Source organism: Watersipora subatra, chromosome 10, assembly GCF_963576615.1.
Source record: "Watersipora subatra chromosome 10, tzWatSuba1.1, whole genome shotgun sequence".
Classification (NCBI taxonomy): Eukaryota; Metazoa; Bryozoa; class Gymnolaemata; order Cheilostomatida; family Watersiporidae; genus Watersipora; species Watersipora subatra.
In genome coordinates this window covers 26531098-26544143 of record NC_088717.1, presented here as the reverse complement: position 1 = coordinate 26544143, position 13046 = coordinate 26531098, and positions in this window count along the sequence as shown.

The following is a 13046-nucleotide window of genomic DNA, read 5'->3' as shown; positions in this document are numbered from 1 at the left end:
AAAAAACATGCTCAGACTTGCCCGAAATGATGTAACCTGTGATGCAACCTGTGTCTATATCTCATATTCACATCGGCTGTTGCGATAAAAGTCTAGTACTACGCGGCTCTATTAACATATATTTTATCTTGTATTTGCTCATGTTGGCTAGAATAAATTTTTAAATCCAGCTACAGATACATTTATTATCAATGTCTCAAACGCCTCTAATAAAGGAAGTTAAAAACTTATTATATTAGCTTCCTCTAAATGCTATGTAAACATTTTAGTACCGACTACCAATTCTACCGGTCTACGGTAATTTTGTCGAGCAAACTAAATACAGTCAAACATGGATAACTCGAACTTCAGGGGACCGAGCAAAAGTGTTCGAATTATCAGAGCGTTCAAGTTATCAGAGCACTGTCACAAATCCATGTATTTACTTATTTATTAGTAGATACATGTACATATACAAACTATAATGTAAATCAAAAGCACAAATGGCTTGTTTCAAATTAAATGCTTCTAATGTAAAGTTTAAAACGTTTTTATGAAAAAGTATAGAGATTTTTCTATCACTTGAGATTGGTTTGTTGTTTGAGGTGATGTTATTGCCAGGACGTTTTTCAGATTGACATTGGCAAAACTTGATCGTTGTTGAAATGCTCAAAAGAAAAGACATTTTTTTCTTTTGGGGTTTTATCCACGATCAATTTTGCCGTTTTTTCTTGAAGTTTATGCAAAGATTATCTTACTTTACCTGGGATTCGTTAAGAGCAACACTCCGAGGCAGTTCAATTAGAAGTTTTACGTACATTCTATATCACTGACGTTTTTTTTAATAGATACTTATTGAATGTACACACGTATTCTGTGTTTAGGTCAAATGATGAATAGTTTTTTGTAGCTCAGACAACGTTACAGTTTAATTACAACAATTTTTAAGACGTTTTAAACATTCAACATTCCGACGTTGATTCAACACGGAATCAACGTCGGAAAACTATTCATCACGGGCTAGCCGGGTCACGCACTCAAGGATTTTCGCCACGCACATACAAAACAAAAACAACATGCAATTTTTGTTTTGTATGTGCGTAGCGAAAATCCTTGCGCGCGTGACCCGGCTAGCCCGTGCTACTCATCGTATCGCAGTATAAATCAAATTTCACCAAACCTTTAGAAAAGTCGTTGACAAAAATATTTTGCCGATGGTGGTAATAACGACGCTTATGAATTACGAAAAGATGAAGTTTACCTCTATGGCTTTGAATAAAGTGATTTTCTAAAGCGATAACAACCGTTTCGGTAGCCGTTGGGCAAAAAAACAGTTCGAATTAACAGTGTTGAGTTCGAGTTATCTATAGCAATTTATCATTACGTGGGAACGGACCAAAGGAAATGTTCGAATTAGCCATGTGTTCGAGCTATCCGTGGACGAGTTATCCATGTTTGACTGTATAATAAGGCCTTTGTATCGGCGCAGTTCTGTCGCTACCACACTAGAAACTGGTTACGAAGTAAAATAAGCAAGCCACGTCTCTGAAAAGGATATGTGGCGAAATCAACTGCATCCCTAAAAGTCATGTACATGGTATAGTCAACGTTGTCGAGTCATTATTGGTATCAATTTGTAGAAAAAAATGCACCGATCACCTTTGATTAGTTGATTCAAGTACTAAAGAAATGTCGAGCTATGCAAAATGCAAAAGTACCTGTCCATACAGCTCTGATTACATTTCATAAATCCATATATCAGAAAAGATTTCAGCACAGGTGTCAACGGGTCTATGATGTATTCAATATTCTGCAAATCATGTTTTGCATTATCTTCAACAATATTATTTCATTATATAATTTTTACAAGCAAAAAAATGTTCATTTTGGCATAAAGCTTTTATTAAAAATATCCATCCAAGTTGTGGCCACTCACCTAGTTTCAGCTCCTACAATAGGGCAAATTAATCTACTGTAGCAAACTCAAACAAAACATCATGGTTTATGCAGCACACATTCAAGTCTCTCTTTCCCATTCATGGCAGTTTCCACACTGACAAAGCTGCTTTGGCTGGTAGGACCGCATAAACATCCTGTAATCAATAAAACAAATGCAATAAATATATGTCATTCATAAATGTGTCATTCAAATTGGAAGTTATCAATTAAGTTTTCAATTCAAATTGGGAGTTAGATTGAGAGTGTAATATTGATTAAATGTTTTAAAAAAGCATACGTACGCCAAGCCAACGATTTGAAGCTTTGGTTCTGGAAGTTAAAGATGTGCATTGATCAATCGACTTTCTTCACTTTCTACAAGTGAAAAGTGAACATCTAATGTCAAATCATAAATCTAATTTCCTAGCTAAATCGTCAAAGAAAATTTGAAGCAAATATAGCTAAGTGAAACGATAAAAAATTATACAACGATTGGCGATAGAAAAAAGTTATAATTCTATTAATTAGTAAATGTATTCATGAGTACTAAAATTATTACCTTTAGTATATTCATCAATCTAAGCCATTGTCTTGCTAGATGCTACGGATTAAAAAGAAGCCATCAAGAACTCACTGTACATACATGTCTCGCACGCGCAGGAAATTACACTATAGCCTCAAACAGGGAAACATAATCTGAGTGTAAACACAACAGTATTTATAGGAGACTCAAAGTAAAAGATAAATTTACCTCCATTATCCTATCTTCCTCTGTAGCATAACACTGCTGACACCTGTCAGCTCGAACTATAAGCTGTCTGTCCCAAACATTAAACAGTTGATGCTCAGAAAGCTCGGAGTCACCTTTGCAGTAACCAGAAGCATTTTTACAATTCTGTTGTTCATCAATAAAACATATCGATCGAGTAATTCATTAAAGTAATGATGTTAATTAATTTAGTAAATGTCGATGCAATCTGGTAATAGAGTAAAATCCCTAAATTTGAGATCACAGACAGTGTGTTTTACGACTGATAGCATTTATTATGTCCTATATAAAAATTTCGTGCTGATGATTGGCTAATAAAGCGATTTTATATTTATTGCTCGTGGACTCTTTTCAGATGTATCACTCATTTCATTACGAATGAACCACCCATTGGAATCTGAGCTTTTTAAAAGATGGCTTGATTCAAACGCATATATCTCTGGACAGGGTTAGTCTACAAAGACAAAAATGACATCAAATTGTAGCTGACGTTTTAGCCTTTGATTGGTCTTAATTTCATTAAATCAACCTTTTTGACGCAACCACATCTTTAAAGATGTGGTTGCGTCAAAAACTTCAATTTAATGAAATTAAGACTCATAAAAGACTAAAACATCAGCTACAATTTGATACCATTTTTGTCTTTGTAAACCAACCCTGTCCAAAGATATATGCGTTTGAATGAGGCCCTCTTTTAAAAAGCTCATGTTCCAGCGGGTGCTTCTTTCGTGACGTCACAAGCAATACATCTGAAAAGAAACCACGAGCGATAAATACGAGGTCGCTTCCTTAGCCAATCGTCAGCGCGAAATTTTTATATAGGTCGTAATAAATGTTATCACTCGTAAAACGCGTTGAATGTGATCTCAAATTTAGGGATTTTACTCTATTATTAAATCGCATGGACATCGATATTTACTATATTAATTAACATCATTACTTTAATGAATTACTCGATCGAGGCGTTTTATTGGCGAACAACATAATTGTAAAAATTGCTGCGACGGTGACTCCGAGTTTTCTTGGCATCAGGTAGTTAAAGTTCTACGGAGGAAGATCGGAGAATGGAGGTAAATTTATCTTTCACGTTGAGTCTCCTATAGAGTTTCCCGTTGATTTTACATTCAGATTATATTTCCCTGTGTGAAGCTAAAATGTAATTTCCTGCGCGTGTGAGATACGTATGTACAGTGAGTTCTTGACGGCTTCTTTTTAATCTTTAGCATCTAGCAATACAATGGCTTAGATTGATGAATATACTAAAGGTAATATTTTAGTACTCATTAATACATGTACTAATTAATAAAATTATAACTTTTTGCTATCACTAATCATTGTTTTACATTTTTTTATCGGTTCACCTACATGTAGCTACATTTGCTTCAAATTTTCTGTGGCAGTTTCATCTAGTAAATTAGATTTATGATTTGACTTTAGATGTTCACTTTTCACTTGTAGAAAGTGAAAAAAATTGATTGATCAATGCAAATCTTTAACTTCCAGAACCAAAGCTTCGAATCGTTGGCTTGGCGTACTTGTACCTTTGTTAAACATTTATTCAGTTTTAAAATTACACTCGCAATCTATCAAACTCCCAATTTGAAAGCTTTCAGTAGATATGCGTTAGAATGACATATCTATGAATGACATATATTTATTGCATTTGTTTTACTTTTTACAGGATGTTTATGTGGTCCCACCAGCCGAAGCAGCTTTGTCAGTGTGGAAACTGCCATAAAGGGGAAAGAGCGACTTGAATGTGTGCTGCATAAACCATGATGTTTTGTTTGAGTTTGTTGCAGTAGATGAATTTGTCTTATTGTATCAGCTAAAACTATGTGATTGGCCACGACTTGATGAATATTTTTAATAAAAGCTTTATGCCGAGATGAAAATATTTTTGCTTCTAAAAATTATATAATAAAATTATATTGTTGAAGATAATGCAAAACATGATTTGCAGAATATTGTAGTGAATTGGATACGGTATATGGACGTCAGCAGAACTGGAGAATGCGAGTTCAAATCCAGTTTGCAGCAGACTTCTCATCCTTAAAACTCTATCCCTATCTATATTCTTTTCAAAGACGTGGCTTGCTTATTTCACTTCGGTAGTATTCGGTAAGAATACTACTTGTAAGAAACTAGTACGCAGACGGTGTAGGCAATGATATACAGCCCTGCCCCAAAGATAGGCGACGAACATAATGTGGGCGGGGCTTTTGGGAAGCTGTATATCGTTAGTGTGGGTAGCGGCGGAACTGTGCTGATACAAAGACCTTATACTACATAGTTTGCTTGACAGAATTACTGTAGACCGTTAGAATTGGTAGTCGGTACTCAAATGTTTACACAGCATTTGGAGAAAGTGAGTAAGACAAATTTTCAATTTTCTTTATTTGACGCCTTTGAAACATTCATAATAATGCATCTGTAACTGGATTTAAAATTTTATTTTAGCCAACATGAGTAAATACAAAAAAGGATATATGCCATTAGAGCCGCGTAGGACTAGATTTTTATCGCAAATAGCCGATGTGAATACGATATATATTGACTAATAAATACCGCGTGACATCATTTTGGGCAAGTCTGGGCATGTTCTTTTGGCCTGAGCGTTTTTACAGCGATCAGATTTTTTCGATTTTAATCTTCAAATATCTTGGCAATGAGATCGCCTAACACAACAAACAACATATCAACTGATACAAAAAAATTGCTTTCTTTTAAGATCAACTCAAGTTTGACGCAACCACATCTTTAAAGGATGCTCAATAAAACTAATTAGAACAGAGCATAAACTGGCAGATTGAACAAAACCAATAGAAGTTAGAGGCGATGACATGTACAAAGCTCTGCCAATTTTTACCAAACATGGCCAAAATAACATGAGTTACTCATCATTTCAAATCAGGCGCTTACATTACGTTGGCGTACTCAAGACAAATTCACACAAATAGGCTACTAACCCTCTGCAACATGAAGAACAAAACTTGAGTACCTAAACACCTTCTCACAGGCTAACAGAGACATCTATAAAAGAGAACAGTTGTAATGGCTTCATCACTTTCATCTACTTGCGTCTGTTTGGACACTTACTCTTTCGACTATTTAAACTCTTTGTCGTGGAACTGCCATTGCTCTCTTTTGACTGTCGAGGCTTTTAAGCATACCAGACTGAGCAACAGAATGAGCAGCTTTGCATAAGGGTGTAACATTCATTTGCCAATTTAACCCTTTGTCAGTATTGTTATTGCTTTAGATTTGTAGAAATGAAGATGTATCATGTGCTAGTAAATTTTAGTTTTGTTTATAGCTTAGCACCTTTACCAGTGCCTGAACCTATATTACTCATATTTGTTTACACAAATTAATGACATAGTGTTATCATTTGGCAATATTACCAGTGTAACCGGGAAATGGTGTCCCCTTGTGTCTCAGTTACATTGACAACCTGTATGTATGGTAAGACAGGCAATTGTTTTATGTAAAGTATATTGTTTGCACTCCATAGTTACCTGTTCTTATGGCATTGTAACCTTATTACCCAAGTATTAAAGCAGGTAAAAGATGATTAAGTTTGTTTATGTTTAATAAAAATTTTGAATAAAGGTGACTGCATATTATGTAGTTTTTGATGACCAAGTGGACATACCATGTGGCGTTACTCTTATTACGCTTTATTTTCTGTTTGTAACTTTTGTGGTATTTATAACTTTGTTGATGAGTAATTGTAAACATGGTAATTAGACATGTCAGAGCTTTTTTTGATAATTGATGTGTTCACTTAAAGGTATGATATGGTGTCCACTGTTACATCAGCAACCTGTCCCTGACCTGTTGTAGAAACACCAATATACTGCGAAATTTACCAACGACACAGGAAAAGCTTTTTTTTTACTAAATTTGAATAATTGGGCCTAAAAGTAAGGCTAAATCTAGTGTAAGGGTGATTTGAGATTTTGACTTCCATGTCAGACTTGATGGGTGAGTTCAATGGAAAGACCCATATATATAGTGAAGAGCTTATAACCTGACCGCTAGTATTTTATGCTATTAGAGCCTTTACTCTACAGTCTAAAGAGTTATCCTTCAACAACTTGAAAACACAGCTAAAAGCCTGTGCACATTATTGTTCAAATCAATGTTTAGCTGTGGGATGGACCGCAACCATTAGCTGTTTTTATGTCATTACCAATAATAAGGTGTATACACTAACCAAAAACCATTTAAAATATCGATTTTGTTCAAAGTTTAGCAATTCATTACAAGCTTAGTTCTTCGCCATGCTTGCGAATATGAATTGGCACAAATCTTTACAACTGTTGAAATTGGATCCAATGCAGTCAACAAACAGCCAACCAAGATGCTAACAGTTATGATCATCGGTGTCTAAGTTTAACGTGTTGAAATTCCATCGTTTCGTCACTAGCAACGCTTACGTTGGCGGCTAATCGCAAAAGACGTCATAGCAGCCCATCGTTACAGCTAATCGTCAATTTGAGCGTTAGTGTGCACGGGCCTTTACACTACCATCAATGAAGGACCTTATGAGCAAGCTTCGCCATCTTCCAAGACCGAGGTCCACGAATTAGTTGAAATAATTTGTGATGCTAGTTTTAAACTTTAATGCGGTAGAAGCCTTTGCAGCATGTCTGGTGCCACACAACAGCCAGACTTAGGTTACCAAGGGTAGAAGCCTTTGCAGCATGCTTGGTGCCACACAACAGCCAGACTTAGGTTACCAAGGGTAAGAAGCCTTTGCAGCATGTCTGGAGCCACACAACAGCCAGACTTAGGTTACCAAGGGTAGAAGCCTCTACAGCATTTCTGGTGCCACACAACAGCCAGACTTAGGTTACCAAGGGTAAGAAGCCTTTGCAGCATGTCTGGTGCCACACAACAGCCAGACTTAGGTTACCAAGGGTAAGAAGCCTTTGCAGCATTTCTGTTGCCACACAACAGCCAGACTTAGGTTACCAGAAAGGTTGGTAAGAAGCCTTTGCAGCATGTCTGTTGCCACACAACAGCCAGACTTAGGTTACCAAGGGTAAGAAGCCTTTGCAGCATGTCTGGTGCCACATAACAGCCAGACTTAGGTTACCAAGGGTAAGAAGCCTTTGCAGCATTTCTGTTGCCACACAACAGCCAGACTTAGGTTACCAAGGGTAAGAAGCCTTTGCAGCATTTCTGGTGCCACACAACAGCCAGACTTAGGTTACCAAGGGTAAGAAGCCTTTGCAGCATGTCTGGTGCCACACAACAGCCAGACTTAGGTTACCAAGGGTAAGAAGCCTTTGCAGCATGTCTGGTGCCACACAACAGCCAGACTTAGGTTACCAAGGGTGAGAAGGATTGACAAAAACAATGTTGCGAAGATATGAAGATTAACTGTACTGATTGTAGATCCAATACCTAATCTGTATATTACTCAAACCTAATGCATTTCAAACCAAATATGATGTGCCTGCCTCTTAAAGAGGACATCGACAATGGTAGGAGACTGCATTGTTATATTCATTTTATTTTCAGAATTTGTTCATATATTGGAAAATGCTTCAGAAAGCAAGATTCTCAAAATTTTTATTCATACCAGTTTATACATATGCCAAGTGACAGAAATTGATATGTAACTGTATTAAGAAAACAAACACTTATCAAGCAGAGACAAACGTCTTCGACATGCTACAGAATCGTCAAAAGTTAGCGAATGAAAAATCTCATTCTATTGATGAAAATATGTAGTATTAGCAGACCTGCTGATATATGAGCAGCAGTCGGTCAGCGAGGCAATGCATATGCAATACTAACATATTGTAAATGCACTACTTGGACAAGCCATGATCTTAGCAGGTGTATCTGTGAGATATGTAATAAGCATCATTTATAATAAGTGTATAAATAAAATTTGCATAACTTGTTGAAACCTATCATTACATGTAAATGTGTGCACATCCCCAAAACAGGATATTATATTGAAAATGTTCAGAATTGAGTAAAACTATCCTTGCAAGTCAAACTTAAATGAATCCGCAACATATTCAAGTGATTTAAGAAAGAGCTTAGGAAGATGGGAAATAGTTAACTATCTCACAAGGAACCTGATCTAGCGCGATCACCAAGTTGAATCAATCTTATATTGGTAAGTTTTGTTGTGAGAATTCTCCGAGTAAAATTGAGCATACCACCTCCGAAATCTGACAATCAACTCGTCTGTACCAACTAAATGGTTCATCCTTTTGCTGTACAACTTATTATTCGAAATACAGATGTCTCTCTCCACCTGCAACATACATGGTAACCAGTCAACAGTACCTGATTGATACTAACCACTAGTCAACAGTACCTGACTGATACTAACACTAGTCAACAGTACCTGACTGATACCAACCATTAGTCAACAGTACTTGACTGATACTACTAGTCAACAGTACCTGACTGATACCAACTACTAGTCAACAGCACCCGACTGATACTAACGACTAGTCAACAGTACCTGACTGATACCAACCACTATTCAACAGTACCTGACTGATACTATCCACTAGTCAACAGTACCTGACTGATACCGATCACTAGTCAACAGTGCCTGACTGATACCGACCACTAGTCAACAGTACCTGACTGATACTAACCACTAGTCAACAGTACCCGACTGATACTAACCACTATTCACCAGTACTTGACTGATACTAACCGCTAGTCAACAGTACCTGACTGATACTAACCACTATTCAACCGTACTTGACTGATACCAACCACTAGTCAACAGTATTTGACTGTTACTAACCACTAGTCAACAGTATCTGACTGATACCAACCATTAGTCAACAGTACCTGACTGATACTTACTACTAGTCAACAGTACCCGACTGATACCAACAACTAGTCAGCAGTACTCGACTGATACTAACCACTATTCAACAGTACTTGACTGTTACTAACCACTAGTCAACAGTACCTGACTGATACCAACCATTAGTCAACAATACCTGACTGATACCAGCCACTAGTCAGCAGTGCCTGACTGATACCAACTATTCATCAACAGTGCTCGACTGATACCTCTCATAAAGTCGTATCCACTGCGCTGTTTTCAATCTGTATATATGAGTACTCACCATGCATGCCTCTGTTCTTAATATCAGTAGAGCCCACAGTTTGCTTTTTATGCCACTAGGTCCAAGAGTCAGATGCACCAATCTTGTCTTGAATGGCTCAATAGGTACAGCGAATTGTAAGAGCAGGCCTGGTTTTGAACCATTTTTTCTGAGATGAACAATCCCTGGTCCGATCTACAATCATTATAAACTATTTCTTATGCGGTAAAGTTGCTCCACAGATAAATGAGGCATTAAAAAAATTGCAAGACTAGGCTATTGTCTATCCAGTGTCTCAATGTTTTATTTTGGTATTCTATATTATTTCTCACTAATTGTAAATCTACATCATGTTCCAGCGTATATTATTGCCATGAATTACCTTTCTTTGCATCATTTTACTTTGCTCACGTTAAATGTTTATTTTATCAACTTATTTCAGTTTACATGATATGAACAAATTTTATACAATCTTTTTAACAATTATTTTGACAATATCATCGCTGGCTGCTTTAACAATCTTCCGCCTAATATCCGTTTTCACAACAGAGAAAAATATTTTAAACCCTATTTGTCAAACTATTTATTTGATATCAGTGGCTAATTGTTGCCTTTTTTCTTTTTTATTTTATGATCTTGCATGCCATAATTTAAAAAGCATTTTTGTTTGAAATGAAGTCATTGCCAATAAATATATATATAAATATTACTTTATTGACGATAACTTCATTTCAAACAAAAATGTCTTCCAAATTATGCCATACGAGAATAATAAAATAAAAAACAAAAAAGGCAATAGGGAGCCGATAGTATCAAATAAATGGTTTGACAAATAGGGTTTAAAATATGTTTCTCTGTTGTGAAAACGGACATTAGGTGGAAGATTGTTAAAGCAGCTGGCAATGCTATTTTCAAAATAATTGTCAGGTTTTATAAAATCGGTTCATATCACGTAAGAATTATCACGGCTGACACCTCAAACTTGTAAAAACTAGACAGTTTGCTCAGCTAAAAAAGAGTTGTCTGTACCTGCTCAAAAGCTGCAGGGACTTTTGTGTACGGTAATCTATATCCATTAAAGTATAAATCATGGCAATGTGTCCCCTTTGCTAGATACCAGTCCTCTTTGCTAGCCATCCAGCTCACATCACCAAATATGTGTTGAACTTTTTTATCTTTGCTGTCTTTGTTGATTTCTTGGATGTCTGAACCTGTAAGTGAAGCGGAGAAGGAAGGTCAAGTTTATGCTAGATGCAAATTCAGTGTTTGAATAATAGTTTGAAGGAGCTTTTATAATAAATTTATCTTTGAGATATGAAATGGATCAAAATTGATCTATCAAATTAATTGAGTGTTTTTCAAATAGTATTCTACTCGTACGCTGTCAGCCCCTTGAGAGATCATCTGCACTAAGTATCCTCACAATTATTGCACAATGCAGTGCGATGGTTAAGTGGTGTATTTGGTAGGGTGCAATGCTACTGAGAGATGGTTAAGTGGTGTATTTGGTAGGGTGCAATGCTACTGAGAGATACATTCAAGTTAAAATCCTATGCAAGACATTTTTTCTTATAACATTTGAACAAGGCTATGGATGGACACAGTAACTGTGTCCATAATAAGAACTGTTCTTATTATAGTAATGATTTTTTACACATGTTTATCTTTTGGGAGTTGTCATTTCTGAATAGTGAAACAAAATTCTCGAGTCTTATAATTCGTTCATCTGCATTTTAGAAAGCTAGTTTGGTGTAGACGACCATTGTCAGCTTAGTAGCAAGATTTCTTGTAAAACTCACTCACTGATAGGCCAGAATACACAACCATTCTGCATGACAAGTCATCACAAAGCAATAAAATATCCTATTCATATTCTTTTTAAGCGCTAATCAGTTTCTGGAAAAATTTCATAAGGAATTCTTTCATGTCAGTGTATGCAATACCAGCTGAACAAAGTCATAATTCAACAAAGGATAAGGCCACTAGATTTGCTGCCACGGTAGATATAAACATACATGTCAGGTAAGTTTCTAATAGCATAGATCAACTGAAGTATAAATCATAAAGATTATGTGCTAAAAAACTATAACATTGGAGCATAAAACTGGTAAAAATAAACAAAATGAATTGAATAAACTAATTCTTGCACAATTAAATGCCGAAGCATCAGCTGCAATACCACTAGGTTCCAACATGGTGAGATTTCAACAAAGCCTTGAAAGGTTTTCACTCATGACAACTATTTGTAGTGTGACTTGTTGTAAGTAACTTACCATGATGGAGTTGTCAGCCTCTTACTTGATGTGTATAACTTACCATGATGGAGTTGTCTGTCCTTGACTTTCTGTACGTAACTTACCATGATGGAGTTGTCAGCCTCTTACTTAATGTATATAACTTACCATGATGGAGTTGTCAGCCTCTTACTTAATCTATATAATTAACCATGATGGAGTTGTGAGACTCTTACTTAATCTATATAAATTACGATGATGGAGTTGTCAGCCTCTTACTTAATCTACGTATATAACTTACCATGATGGGGTGGTCTGCCTCTTACTTAATGTATAACTTACCATGATGGACACTAGCATTATGAACTGGAAAGAAGTGTGCTATATCTGCTCCATATTCTGGTATTTCCTGCAAAAGTTGAACTGGCAGATATAATTCATCAACGGATAAGTATATAAAATTCAATTGTATATTCGTTTACAACTCCTTGCATCATCAGCCTTTGTTTATTTTTGCTTATACCACAGTTTCTTTCTACACTCATTCATATTTTCAAATTTGTTGCTTTCATCCAGTTATCATTATTTTCTTTAGCACTACATGAACTGGTAGTCATACAGAGATGTGACAGTGGACTACATGTACTGGTAGTCATACAGAGATGTGACAGTGGACTACATGTACTGGTAGTCATACAGAGATGTGACAGTGGACTATGTGCACTGGTAGTCATACAGAGATGTGACAGTGAACTACATGTACTGGTAGTCATACAGAGATGTGACAGTGGACTACATGTACTTGTAGTCATACAAAGATGTAACAGTGACTACATGTACTGGTAGTCATACAGAGATGTGACAGTGGACTACATGTACTGGTAGTCATACAGAGATGTGATAGTGACTACATGCACTGGTAGTCATGCAGAGATGTGACAGGGACTACATGCACTGGTAGTCATACAGAGATGGGACAGTGGACTACGTGTACTGGTAGTCATACAGAGATGTGACAGTGGACTA